Raw genomic sequence first — 12,404 nt, 5'->3', positions numbered from 1 at the left:
CTGCTTAAGATGGTATTTGGGATTATGCAGGGTATGTGGTAAGGACAAGGACTCGTGTAGATCTTTTTTTACCAACGACTCCAGATCCAGTTCTCTTGACTGCGCCCGCCCTTGTTTTTTGATGGAGTGTTTGATGGCAGTATAGCTGACGTGTTCTGGATTCCAATACTCAATGGCGAGATTGAGATGGTCCTTCGCCGCCTTGAGAGTGGCCGACAATGGATTCCCTGGTTCTCTGAAGATGCAATTCAGCGTTGCCTTGAGAGTGTTCTCCTTTGCCGTCGTTGTTAAGAAGTAGTATTTACTTAGGGCCGCCATCTCTTCCAGGTATTGCTGATTAAGTGAGACCTCCAGGCGGACGAGAGTGTTTCTGGTACACCTCAGAAGATGAAATAGTCTCTTGTAGGCTCTGCAATGGATTTTTTCTAGTTCTTTATGCAGTTTGCCTAGAAATGCTTGAAGAGCATAATTTAGGGCCGGCATTAATTTTGCTTTGAGTACTCATTGGATGGCCAATGTGGACGGGCTGTATAAGGAGGCGTGCAGCTTGCAGATAGCGTAATTTATAGTTTTGCCTTTACCTTGGATGGTCTTTAGGTGCGCGCTTTAGAGCCCCGACTCCTGAAAGCAAATTCCCAAGTACGTGTACTGCTGAGTACTTTCCAGCAGAAGGTTGCCAAGCCTCCATTTTACAGTTTTTTTCTTTGGGTACTTTCCAAAGAAAATAATTTTGGACTTGGATGAATTTGCTACAAGCTTATTTTTCTCATTGTATGCGGCCAGTGCAGTCAGCGCCTTTTGTAGCCCAGTTCTTGTATGGTCCAAGAGAACTAAGTCGTCGGCGAATTGCATAAAGTGGATTTTTGTCCCGCCGATCTTTGGAATAAGCACAGATGCCCCAGAAAAGGCCCTCTCCATGTCCGCTGTGCATAAATTAAATAGCATTGAAGCTAGTACACACCCTTGGTTTAGGCCACGGTCCGTGTTGAACTTTGTGGATGCGTGGTCCCTCGAGAGTTTGATTCTTACCCATGTATTATGATACAAGGATTGGATCGCCCTCAACAGGGCTGGATTGATGTTCCATTGGGCCAACTTTCTCCACAGGATAGCACGATCTACCCCGTCGAACGCCGCCGAGTAGTCAATAAAGCAGGCGAATAAGGGGAGGCTTTTGGGTGCCCGAGCATGGTGGACCAAATAAGAGAGTGCAGTGATGTTATCGACTGTGGAGGACCCTGGTCTGAATCCAGTTTGACAGAATGGGAGGAGACCTTCAGCGTTCGTCCAATCTGTGTGGTCCCTCAAGATTGCACTGGGGTAAGCTTTTCCCTCGATGTCCAGCAGGGCGATCAGGCGATAGTTTGATGGTTCAGATTTAGGGCCCTTTTTGTGGATGGGCTGTAGGAGCGAGCCTCTCCATGAATCAGGGACATCACCCAGGAGGCAGCATTCATTGTACAAATGAGCCAAGGTCTTTGACCAGAAGTCGATGTTTGCCTTGAATAAGTGTCCGGGAAGGCCGTTGGCCAAAGGGCACCATTCTGTCTGATGTTTTTTAGGATTTTGGACACTACCAATCTTCCCGCCGGGGCAGTTATCTCGATGATTGGGTCTGAGTCGGCTCCCACGTCAATTGTTGCACTTTGCTTGGTGTCAGTCCCGGTTTCAATGTAGAAGGATTTTACATGGGCGACCCAAGTGGGAGCTTCGAGGGAGTTTTCTCTATGGTTTGTACACCGTCCGAGGGTGCTTAGGTAGTGCCAAAACTCCTGAGATTTTCCTGGGCTCAGCAAGTCAAAGATTTTCAACCATTGTGCTTGGCAGTGATCTCGTTTTGCCTCCCACACCTTCTTGGAGTGACTTTTGCTGGCCTCTTGAAGTTGTTTCTTTATTATGCTTGAGCCATGTTTGTAGAAGAGTTTACGTTTCTTGCTCAGTTGTTTAGCGCTGATTTTAAGTTCCACCTTGTGTCCATAGGTGAGAGGGGAGGCCCTGTTAGTTGTATTGTTTGAGGTTCCACGAAGGATTGCAGCCAGGATCCCAGTGGTGGCATTCCAGGTGGCTATTGCGCCCGTTTTTTGTTCGTTCAGTGGCCAGCCTGGCCACTGGTTTGCCCAGTTGTTAAAAGATGTAATGGAGGTCTGTGCCCATTTAATTCTTCTGGGCAGCTTTATCAGTTCTTCGCCGTTAGATGCACCAATCTTTTCGAGCCTGTGGCGAGAGTACGGTATGAGATTCAATGTGATGGTTAAAGCAGCGTGATCGCAATCGCTTCGTGGGTGTACTGTGAAATTTGACATGAGAGGTTATAGTTTTTCTCTGAGAATGATGTAATCCATCGTTGTTTGGTTATTGTATGTAGGACCAACAAAGGACCCTGGACTGAGATTTAGGAGGACCGAGTGCGCTGTCGCCAGCTTGAAAGTTGTTAGTAGGTCATTCAGGGCGATGGTGGCCCCAGGTTGAAGTCGTCGTGTGGTTGATATCCCTATATTATGAGTATTGAAGTCGCCAAGAATGATACATTCCAAGGCCGGATGTTGGAGCAGTAAGGACTCAAGGAGAGTTGTCAGCGTGGCCAGATTGGGTATGGGCCCATGTGAGTTATAGTAGAGGTTGATTAATAAGAACGAAAAGTGGCCATTTGACAGGCAGCAGCCTTTCAGGATGCCTGCCTGGAGATTGTCTGGAAGATTGGGGATTGCCACGAATTCCAGGCTGAGTGAGTGCTTTATGTAGACACATATCCCCCCCCCCCCGACGGTCTTCCGAATATGTTAAGCTTTTTTTGCAGGTTTTCCATATTCTGCGTATCCTCTTAATGACAGCGGGTGGAGCTGCCAGGATTCTTGTACGCAGATGATATCTGCCTCTTCCATGAATGTCACAGCATTTTTGTTGAGAAGCAGCCTTCTAAGCCCTGCGACATTCCAAGTCATGATTTTCAGGCAAGCCGGCGGTTGTGCCTGTCTGGGAAATTTTGTTGGACGATGATCCTTTTGCCGAGGGGTGGCTTGGGGCATCGTGGCTGTGTTAGGATCTTGAGTTTAAAGCTCGCGGCAGCCAGGACCAGTCTTTACTTGCGCGTCCCAAGGTTGCGCATCTGCGTGTGCCTTGATTGGTATGGGTTGTTATTTTGATTGGGGTGCTGATGGTCGGACCAGTATTTGTTGCGCCTTTGGACCCCTGGAGGATGGGCACCACGTGAGGCGCATCGTTGGAATGGGCATGCAGGCATAGGTTCCCTCCAGTTCGCTGATCAATGTTTCCCATCTGGGAGTGTGCAGATTGAGTTTTTAAAAGGAGTGGGTATTTTTTGGTGCGCATGGGTTTTATTTTTATGCCCCAACTTTCCAATAGCTTGTGCTTGCTTTTCAGAGCCTCGGCCATGTGCGGGCTCACGAAGGTTAACTCAGTGGGTTCGTTTTTCTCCTCTGCATCTGGCGGGAGGAAGGAGATAGTTTCGATGTCTGTGGAGTTAGTTCCCTCTAGCCCTGGGATGTTTGCAAAAAGTTTTAATAAGTTGCTACGATTGAGAATGTCCCACAGCCCCTGGGAGACGTAGTCAGGATACAGCGTTATCTTGCGATCCTGGGGGTGGGTTGTTCGACAGGCTGAGTCCACCCCATGGCCTCCTGTTTGTGGTGTTTGTACTGTGTCCAATTGACTGCCATTTGCGTGCCTGTTTAACCCCACTGGCCCCATTTGCCGCCGGTGGGCCTCCATCTGTGACAGGCTAGGCACGCTTATGGTTAATGGCGGCTTTTCAGTATCCTTGAGGTCTGTGACAGTCAAAGGCGCATGCGAAGCGCAGCCCTTCATGAACATTGATAGAGCAAAGACCTGAGGGTCGTGTCTTTTTAAATTTGCTTGAGTTGCTTCGGCTGTACTTTGGCTGTGGGGGTCCGTTGCTTGATTTAGGTGTGATGCTGTTAAAACTGGCTGTGGGGTTGCGAGTGAGGTTATTGCTAGGTTGGAGGGCTGAGTGTCTTAGACGTTTGGCTCGATTGTTTCCAGTATTTTGACGTTGCTCCCAGATTGATCATTTCCTGGTTCGCGTTATGAGCGGGCATCTCATTCTCAGGCCGTAGCCATTACCGGATGGTTCTTGGAGCGAGAGATTTATTTCTGTTTGCCTTGTTAAGTTTTTTAAATTTTTTCTTATTTTTCCTAGAAAGGGTATGGACGTCTGGGCTGGTTAGTGTGGTAATGTGCTGGGGCTCATGATTTTGTGTTTTGATCGTGGTAACGTCTGGCCTGCTCATGTTGAGCGTGAGTAGTGGCGCCTCCCAGGCGGTTTTAACTTCTTTGTTGTTCTGTCTCGAGTGGTTTGCTAGGTTTCTTGAGCCTTCTGTTTTTGGGGGGTGCGGGTTGGTTCCTGAGAGGTTGGGTCCTTAATCTTGCCGACTTCGTTCTTCGTTCTTGAGGTCCTCAACTAATGTGGTCATGATAGCCGGGAGTTTTCCTAAATTGTTCAAGATAGGGCTGCAACTACATGACTCGGGCTTGAAGTGTGTGCTGTCCAGTGCTCTACGAATCAGGGAATTCAGATGGTCTAGTTTACAGTCAATTCCAGATATTAGGTTTGCGACAGTTTGTAATATGTTTATCTGGGCATCGAGCTTGTCAGCGTGCATTATTGCCGCACCTGTCATAGAGATGAGTGTCTCGTTGATCAGAGCAAGGTGATCTGAGATCACTGGGGAGCTCTCAACCCTATCCGATCTTCTGTAATGTAATGTAATGTAATTGCTCATTTAAATCACGCAACAATCGCTCCAAGGAGCATCTAGGCGCCCATGTATGGTCAACCGGTGTCATGTTGCCTTAATGCTTGACTTGACCAGATCCGGAATCACACTAGATCTCTGGCAATGGTGTCTTGAAGATTGAAAATCCAGGTTTTTAATTGTTTACGGAACTCTGTTTCCCTGTCCAGTGCTCTCAGGTGCAAAGGGAGTATTCCACGCTTTTGCACCTAATACCGCCAGGGACTTGCCCCCTCGGGTTTTAAGTCTGAACCCTGGAACGGTCAGCAAATTGGCATTTGAGGATCGTAGGGCTCGAGTTGGACAATATCTCACTAATTTTTTTCTCAGGTATAGTGGGCCTAGCTCGTGGACAGCTCAAAAGGTAATTATCAGCACTTTGAACAGAACCCTTTTTGTTATGGGTAGCCAGTGTAGTGTGTTAAGGGCCTTGGTTGCTGATGATCTTCTCGGCCATTTTAAAACCAGCCTGGCTTCTGCATGTTGCACCATCTGGAATTTATGGGTGACCGCTTTATTGGTGCCAGCATACAGGCTGTTACAATAATCGATACGTGATGTCACCAATGCAACCGTGACCGTTTTCCTTGCCTCAAAAGGCAACAAGTCAAAGAACTTCCTCAGCCCCTTTATCACCCCAAAACATGTGCCTGCCACTTTTGACGCCTGTTGTTTGAAGGATAGGTCAGCGTCGAAGTGTACCCCAAGGTTGCGGGCCGAGATGGTAGTGTGAGGTGGTATTTCTGCCTTCTCTGGCCACCATAATCTGGGGATGAAATAATTTTTTGGGCCTATTGGCATGATCTCAGTTTTGCCTGTGTTGCATTTTAGACGATTTCTCCGCATCCAGTCAAAAGTGGCTGATAGGCAACATTTGAGTTTTTCCTCCCATTCCTGGTTATCTTTATCCATTACCAGGATCAGTTGTGTATCGTCGGCATATGCTATTACATCCATGCCAAATGACGATATCAACTTTATCAGGGGTGCGTTGTAGACATTAAACAATGTCGGACTCAGGCTGGAACCCTGAGGTACTCCAGTCGACAGTGGTTTCTCACTGGAACAGAATTCCCCCAGGGTCACCACTTGTCTCCTGTCACTTAAAAATTTCTTTATCAACTCCAGGACTGTGCCTGTGATGCCAGATGTTACTAGCCGGTCTATTAAGATAACATGTGAGACCGTGTCGAAGGCCGCCGACAGATCTAATAAGATCAGGACGGCCTTCTTACCTTGGCCTACAGCTGAGCGTATAGTCTCAGTAGTGAACAGGAGAGCCCATTCCGCTACTCATTGGAGATGGTAACGGGGTCGTTTTATCTTGTTCACGGGTTCTCTGGTACATCAAGTTCAATGGTGTGGCCATCAGCGAACTCTCCCCCCTATTCGAGCTTCTGGTCATTGCAGATGGTGACAGATCATCAAGTTCGAAGGTGGCGAGTGCCGGGCCTGTATTTCTGTAATGCCTCCTCCTTCATGACTTTCATGTGTGTGACTGGTTGCAACAAGCATGTACTCCCCTGTTGCCGGGGTTGCGCTACATGTGCTGATCAATGTGTCAGCCGCCTCGGGCCCATTTAGGATCGCATTAGAGCGGGTATCTTCAGGTGAGTGGTGTAGAGGAGTTGTTCGATTCCCCGGGGCCTCTCGCTTAAGGGTTATACCACCCTGTAGCGTGATTATTATTGGTGATAGGGGCCTTCCTGGATCCCGTGGGGCAGTCGGACTGGGGGGTAGGCTGCCATCTATGGCTTTGTTGGGCGGGGTGCAGCTTAAAGGTCTGATTGGTGCAGCTGGAGTTGTGGCCGTGGGATAAAAGAAACTTCTTATGTCTCTGTTTCCTAGAGGGGTGTTTGCCCCAGGTATTCCTGGTGACATTGGCGTTGCACCAGTGGCACCAGGTATTCCCGGTGTTCCCCCCTCCGACAGCCCAGGTCAGGAGTAAAGGCCACCCACCCCTGGAGGGTAGAAAAGTTTTGCCTTCCGTCTCCTGGCAGTTCTGTGTGGTCGCAGTTTTTCCTGTGCCTGCAGTAAGGACGAATTTCTGGTCCTCATTGTTTTTCCCTGTTTTGGCTGTCACTTTTTTCCTATTGCAAGGTAGTCGCTGTGGAGATTCAATGACCGCCGGTTAGACGTTTTCCCCGGCGTCTGCGCCCTTCTGTTGGGGGACAATGAGGGGCTAGCTGGAGCGAGCGGGGGCACAGGGGGGAGCCGCCAACAAAGTTGGACCTAGTCAGACCAGCCTAGGCCACCACCCCTGGGCTCTTACTTCGCAGCTGCCTCTAACGGCAGCCGCGCTCGCAGTCTCTTGATCCACTGGACTTTCCAGGGGCGGTTTAGGGCATCTCCTGTGCGCGTGGGACTCTCCCCGTTTGCCCGCGCTTATTGTTTGCCTCTCTCCGCTTGAAGCTCAGTGCTCAATGCCGGGTATTAGGTACTGAGTGCCGGGTGCCGAACACCGGGCAGAGGCTGCCAGTACCCGCCTTCCGTCTGGACGGGGTTGCGTGCTGGATGCGCGCTAGATGCACCGTTTTCGCGCCTCCTTGCCACCAGAACTCCTTGACTCCTTGTCTCCCCTTCTGCTCACTGGTTGCTGGGTCTTGCTCGCTGCTACACTCGGCGGGGCACCAATACTGCCAGCCCTGAATACTGCCAGCCCGAACACTCCTGCACTGCACTGCAAGTCCCACAATGCACTACGCAGCACAGCAATCCCACAGCGGGGCACTAATTCTGCAAGCCCCCGAGCACTCCTGCACTGCAAGTCCCACAATGCACAGCGCACACAGCAATTCCACGGGGAAATTGTCTTTCGGGCGCTCCAGCCGTGAGTTTTTCACAAGCTTTTCAAGGCTTATCACAGGCTTGGTTTTGTTCAGACGTTTTATTCAGGTGGTAAACTGCCTCAAAGATCGAGCAGCGGCAGCGTTCACTTGCATCAGCTGCTTTGGTGCTGCTAGGCTGTTGCAAGTTTTTCAGTGTTTCAGTGTTTCTATATCGCGTTCCCACAGCTGGCTTTTGGCTTTTAGCTGCCTCCTGCCTCCAGCCGCGTTGCCTGCTCTGCTCACACTGCCTCCCTCAATGAGCAGCAATAGGTTTCAGGCAATGCACGGCCGAGTTCTTCGACCAGAAGATCCAAAAAATTCTGAAGCACCTCCCCTCTGACAGCCCGGCAGATCCATCGGAGCCTCCCTCATTAGCAACACAGAAAGCAGAGCATAGATTAGATAGGTTTGTCCCCATCACAACTGAAACCCTTTCTACTATCTTTCAGTCAATCAAAAGCGGCTCCCCGCTTGATCCAGTCTCACTACACATTCTAAAATCAGTTGCACCTAATATTCTGGCCCCCCTAGCAAACGTGATTAACATCTCTCTGTCACAGGGGGTTGTACCCCCGAGTTGGAAGATGGCAGTAGTCAAAGCCCTACTAAAAAAAAATAATCTTGACCCTACGGAGCTGAATAACTTTCGGCCTAGCTCTCTTCTGCCAGGTATTAGCAAGATGGCAGAGAAATTCATCAATCGTCAGCTATCTGACTACCTGTAAGCAAGCAACCTACTTAAACCTGCACAAACGGGTTTCCGACCTGGTCAGGGTATGGAGACTGCAATAATGGCGGTGGTTGAAGAGGCGAGGAAGATCATTGACGCAGGGGGATCAGTGGCAGTGATCCTCCTGGACTTGAGCGCAGCCTTCGACACCGTCAATCATCTAACGCTGCTACAGCGAATGAGAGACTTGGGCATCTCAGGACTTGCTTTATCATGGCTTAAGTCTTTCCTGCATAATCGGTCATTTCAGATGGCTAAGGGCAATTTTATTTCCAACACAACCCCACTTCTTTGTAGCGTCCCCAAGGGCTCTTCCCTGAGCTGTACACTTTTTAATGTGTACATGTCCCCACTTGGAAAAATCGTCACTTCCTACGGTATCAAGCTCCTGACCTATGCTGATGATACCCAGCTTGTGGTATCATTAAGCCAACAGGACCATCCCTCCATCGATTTGAATTCCTGTCTGGGGGATATAGCTAGTTGGATGGACAGGTCCAATCTTAAGCTCAACAGCGATAAGATGGAGATCCTGGTTATGGGTAATCAGTCACATTTCCGTCCTGAGACGCTGTGGCCTCCATGTATGGGCTCGCCTCCAACCCCAAAGTCCGACATCAAAAGCCTTGGGATCTGGCTGGATCAAGGCCTAACACTTAATACTCAAGCCAGGAAAATAGCCGGGGCATGCTTTGGCCTCCTCCGCACCACGCCAAAAATTCTCCCGCTGTTGCCTTCACAGTCCAGAAAGCTTTTGATTCAGGGCCTTATACTGTCCAGACTGGACTACGGAAACGCACTTTATCTTGGTGCTCCAAAGAAAGTGACAGCCAAATTGCAGGTTGTACAAAATACTGCTGCGTGTATTCTGACGGGCACCAACAATCATTGCTCAGCGAAGCCGGCCCTCAGGTCACTGCACTGGCTGCCAATACTCGAAAGGGTACACTTCAAGGCCCTGTGTATTACCCATAAAACCCTGCATGGCAAAGCCCCTCCTATCCTAAAAGATCTCATTACCCCATACAAAACTAGCAGAACCCTTCGCTCCACGCATCTTCATCTGACGACAATACCCAGGATCAAGAGGGCCCAATCAGGAGGATGCCTTTTTTCGTATAACGCCGCCAGACTCTGGAACGCACTTCCACTGGATATTCGATCCCAGCCCAATCTTCTTTCCTTTCGCAGGCTTCTGAAGAACTGGCTGTTTCTCTAAACTCCCCTCACCTGTTCCTACCAACTCTATCATTAGCGCTGGGACGCTCACGGGCAGCCATGCGCTCTAGGAATCTACAAACATTAAACATTAAACATTAAACATTAAACATCACGTTCTCGACAGACAATAAGGCTATCAGCACCTTAGTTTAACAAAACTATACGGAAATGCAAGAGTTCCTTCAAACACTTGGAAAGAGTGTGGAGGAAAAACTTTAGTGAAGATAGTAAAGTACTATATAAAAAGGCACTAAAAAGGTATCATAGCAGAATTCTGGAGGCAAAGAATATTTTCTTTTCAGCTAAAATTGAGGCACCAGGGAATAAGAGCAAGGACATTTTTTAAATTGTAAAACATTTTATCCCGCCGAAAGCAGCAGTCACCAAAAGTAATGTGTCTAACTAGATAAGCCAGTTGACTTCTTTCTTCTATGCAAAAATCTCTGGAATTCAAAAATCGTTAGCTACCTCGGAGGTGTTGCAGGGCGATTCTTTCTTTGCTTTCCGTTCCACTACCCCGGTATGCAATTCCACCATCTTTCAGTTCCCTCCTATTAATCTGGAGCATTCTTTGACCATAATGAAAAACTTAAAATCTTGATCTTCTTCTGATCCTTGCCCTGCAAAAATACTAGCTGCCATGGCGGAGATTATTAATCCGGAGGTCAATAAGGTTTTGAATTTGTCATTGAGTAGTGGCCAGGTCCCTGCCTTTCTTTGCTAAATCTATTGAAAAATACGTGAACTCTGTAATAACCGATTTCACTGAAACAACCACCTTCTCCACATGAGTCAATTCGGTTTCCGTGCTCATTTTAGCACAGAGACAGCTTTACCAGAGATCTCAGAATTCATCAACGAGACCCTCGATACAGGTGGGAGAGGGGTCCTGGTTCTGATAGATCTGTCCGCAGCTTTCGACACCGTGCCCCACGACCGTCTCCTGTTGAGATGAAGGGATTGTGGTTTCTGTGGCACGTGTTAGAATGGTTCTCCTCCTTTTTGAAGGATAGGAGCCAGGAGGTTTGGTCCCCCCCTTTTGCGGCCTGCATCCCTCCCATGAAAGACGGTGTCCCTCAGGGATCCATTCTAAGCCCATTGTTATTCAATATGTATCTGGCTCCCCTCGCCCATTTGGCTGAGGACCACGGTGTAACTATTATATCTTATGCTGATGATACCCAGCTGTTGTTCACCTGCAAAAAGGGCGAAGAGCTCAACGGAGAGAGGATTAACAAATGCTTAAGTGAGGTATTTCATTGGTTTAGACTTAACCAACTTCAATGTAACCTTAAGATATCCGAGGGGATCCTTTTTGACTCATTTATTCAGGAAGCATGGAGGCTCTGGTGGCCTAGCGACATATCACCCCCTCAGTCATCATTAGGAGCAGTGAGAAATCTTGGGGTAAAAATGGATGCCTCTCTTCATATGAAAACCCAAGTCAAATCAGTATCGGGAACCTGCTATGGCATCCTGAAAATGCTCCGGATATTTCTTCCCCTCCTTTCGTTCAACCATAGAAGGACGGTGGTCCAGGCCCTCATTACATCAAGACTGGACTACGCAAACATGCTATATCTAGGCCTTCCGGTTTGTCTACTGCATAAGCTTCACGTTATACAAAATATGGCAGTCAGAGCTATTCTTATGTTGGGTCCTAGAGAACGGATTTCTCCCCATCTAAAGGACTTACACTGGCTCCCCATTCCCAATAGAATTCACTTTAAGGCCCTTGTGTTGGCCTTTAAAGCGCTTCACGGCACAGGAGCCCTTTACATCAGTAAACAGATGTCTTTCTATACTCCTAGCAGAAATTTAAGATCATCACAATGACATCTGATGACGGTGCCTAGGTTTGTCCGTTCTCACAGAGGCGGCCGCTCCTTTCAAGTTCAAGTGGCCTGCCTCTGGAACAGGTTGCCTACCACACTCAGACAATCAAATCATTTAGGGCCCTTTAGAAAACAACTAAAAACATTCCATGATCTATCTATCTAGAGAGTCTGCCTCGTAATGTTTCTTTGCATGTTCAGCTTAGCGCGGGGACACTCTATCGAGTAGCTGTGCGCTTTATAAATAAATAAATAACATAACATAATTAAATAACAGGCGAAGATTAGCCCACCTTATTTTATTGGCCTCAATCTTCCCATCCATATTGTATTGCTTGTGGTTTGATACGTGTCATGACTATGTTTCGCTGGATATCATGGAAAAAATGTGCCTTTTCACTTTTCCGAACATTGGATTATTGTTATGTCATACTGTTCTCTTTGTATTTGTTCTTTGGTTTTTCTTGTTAGCTTACATAATTGATCTTTCTTCTCGGAGATGGAGGTGAATAAACAGTGATTCCAGAAAGAGGAGGATAGAGCGTCTATGGGAACTATTAAAGGACTGACACTCTTCTGATTAGAGGATTTGTTTATTTTTTATTCCAATGCCATGATAGGAAATGTAGTTATTGTTACATACTTTAAATGGCTGCTGGTAAATAAAGAAAGGGAAGTAAAGGCCAATAGTCGCCTCCGAGTCCTGTAATAGAATTGAAACTTCGCTTTACGATAGCTAGGGCATTTTTCATTCCCAGACACCATTACCATAATGTTTGACAACGACATGCATAATTTCAGTGATCACGAGGAGGCAGATGGCTGTTACGGCTGATCACGAAGGCAAATGACCATGTGGGATAAAAAAATGTCCGGACCTGGATTGTACATTCTCTATCTCCGGCTCGTCCTTCAAAGGGTATAATTAATGTGGAAAGATTAGAGGGACAGGGCCTTGCTTTTCTGCTCTCAGCTTGGACTAGTTAAAGTTTTCTTTGACTGTTTTGTAAATTAACTT

The 12,404-nt window shown here is 47.8% G+C and overlaps 1 protein-coding gene across 1 annotated transcript in view; it reads right to left on the bottom strand.

The window, feature by feature from the left end:
* Window positions 1-12,404, bottom strand: part of LOC147718113 (lymphocyte antigen 6E-like) — a 421,083-nt gene that overhangs the window by 327,645 nt on the left and 81,034 nt on the right. The window lies entirely within an intron of this gene.

Source organism: Lissotriton vulgaris, chromosome 4_2 (genome assembly GCF_964263255.1).
Source record: "Lissotriton vulgaris chromosome 4_2, aLisVul1.2, whole genome shotgun sequence".
NCBI lineage: Eukaryota > Metazoa > Chordata > Amphibia > Caudata > Salamandridae > Lissotriton > Lissotriton vulgaris.
The sequence above is the reverse complement of the archived record's forward strand: the minus strand, read 5'-3'. Positions and strand labels throughout refer to the sequence as shown.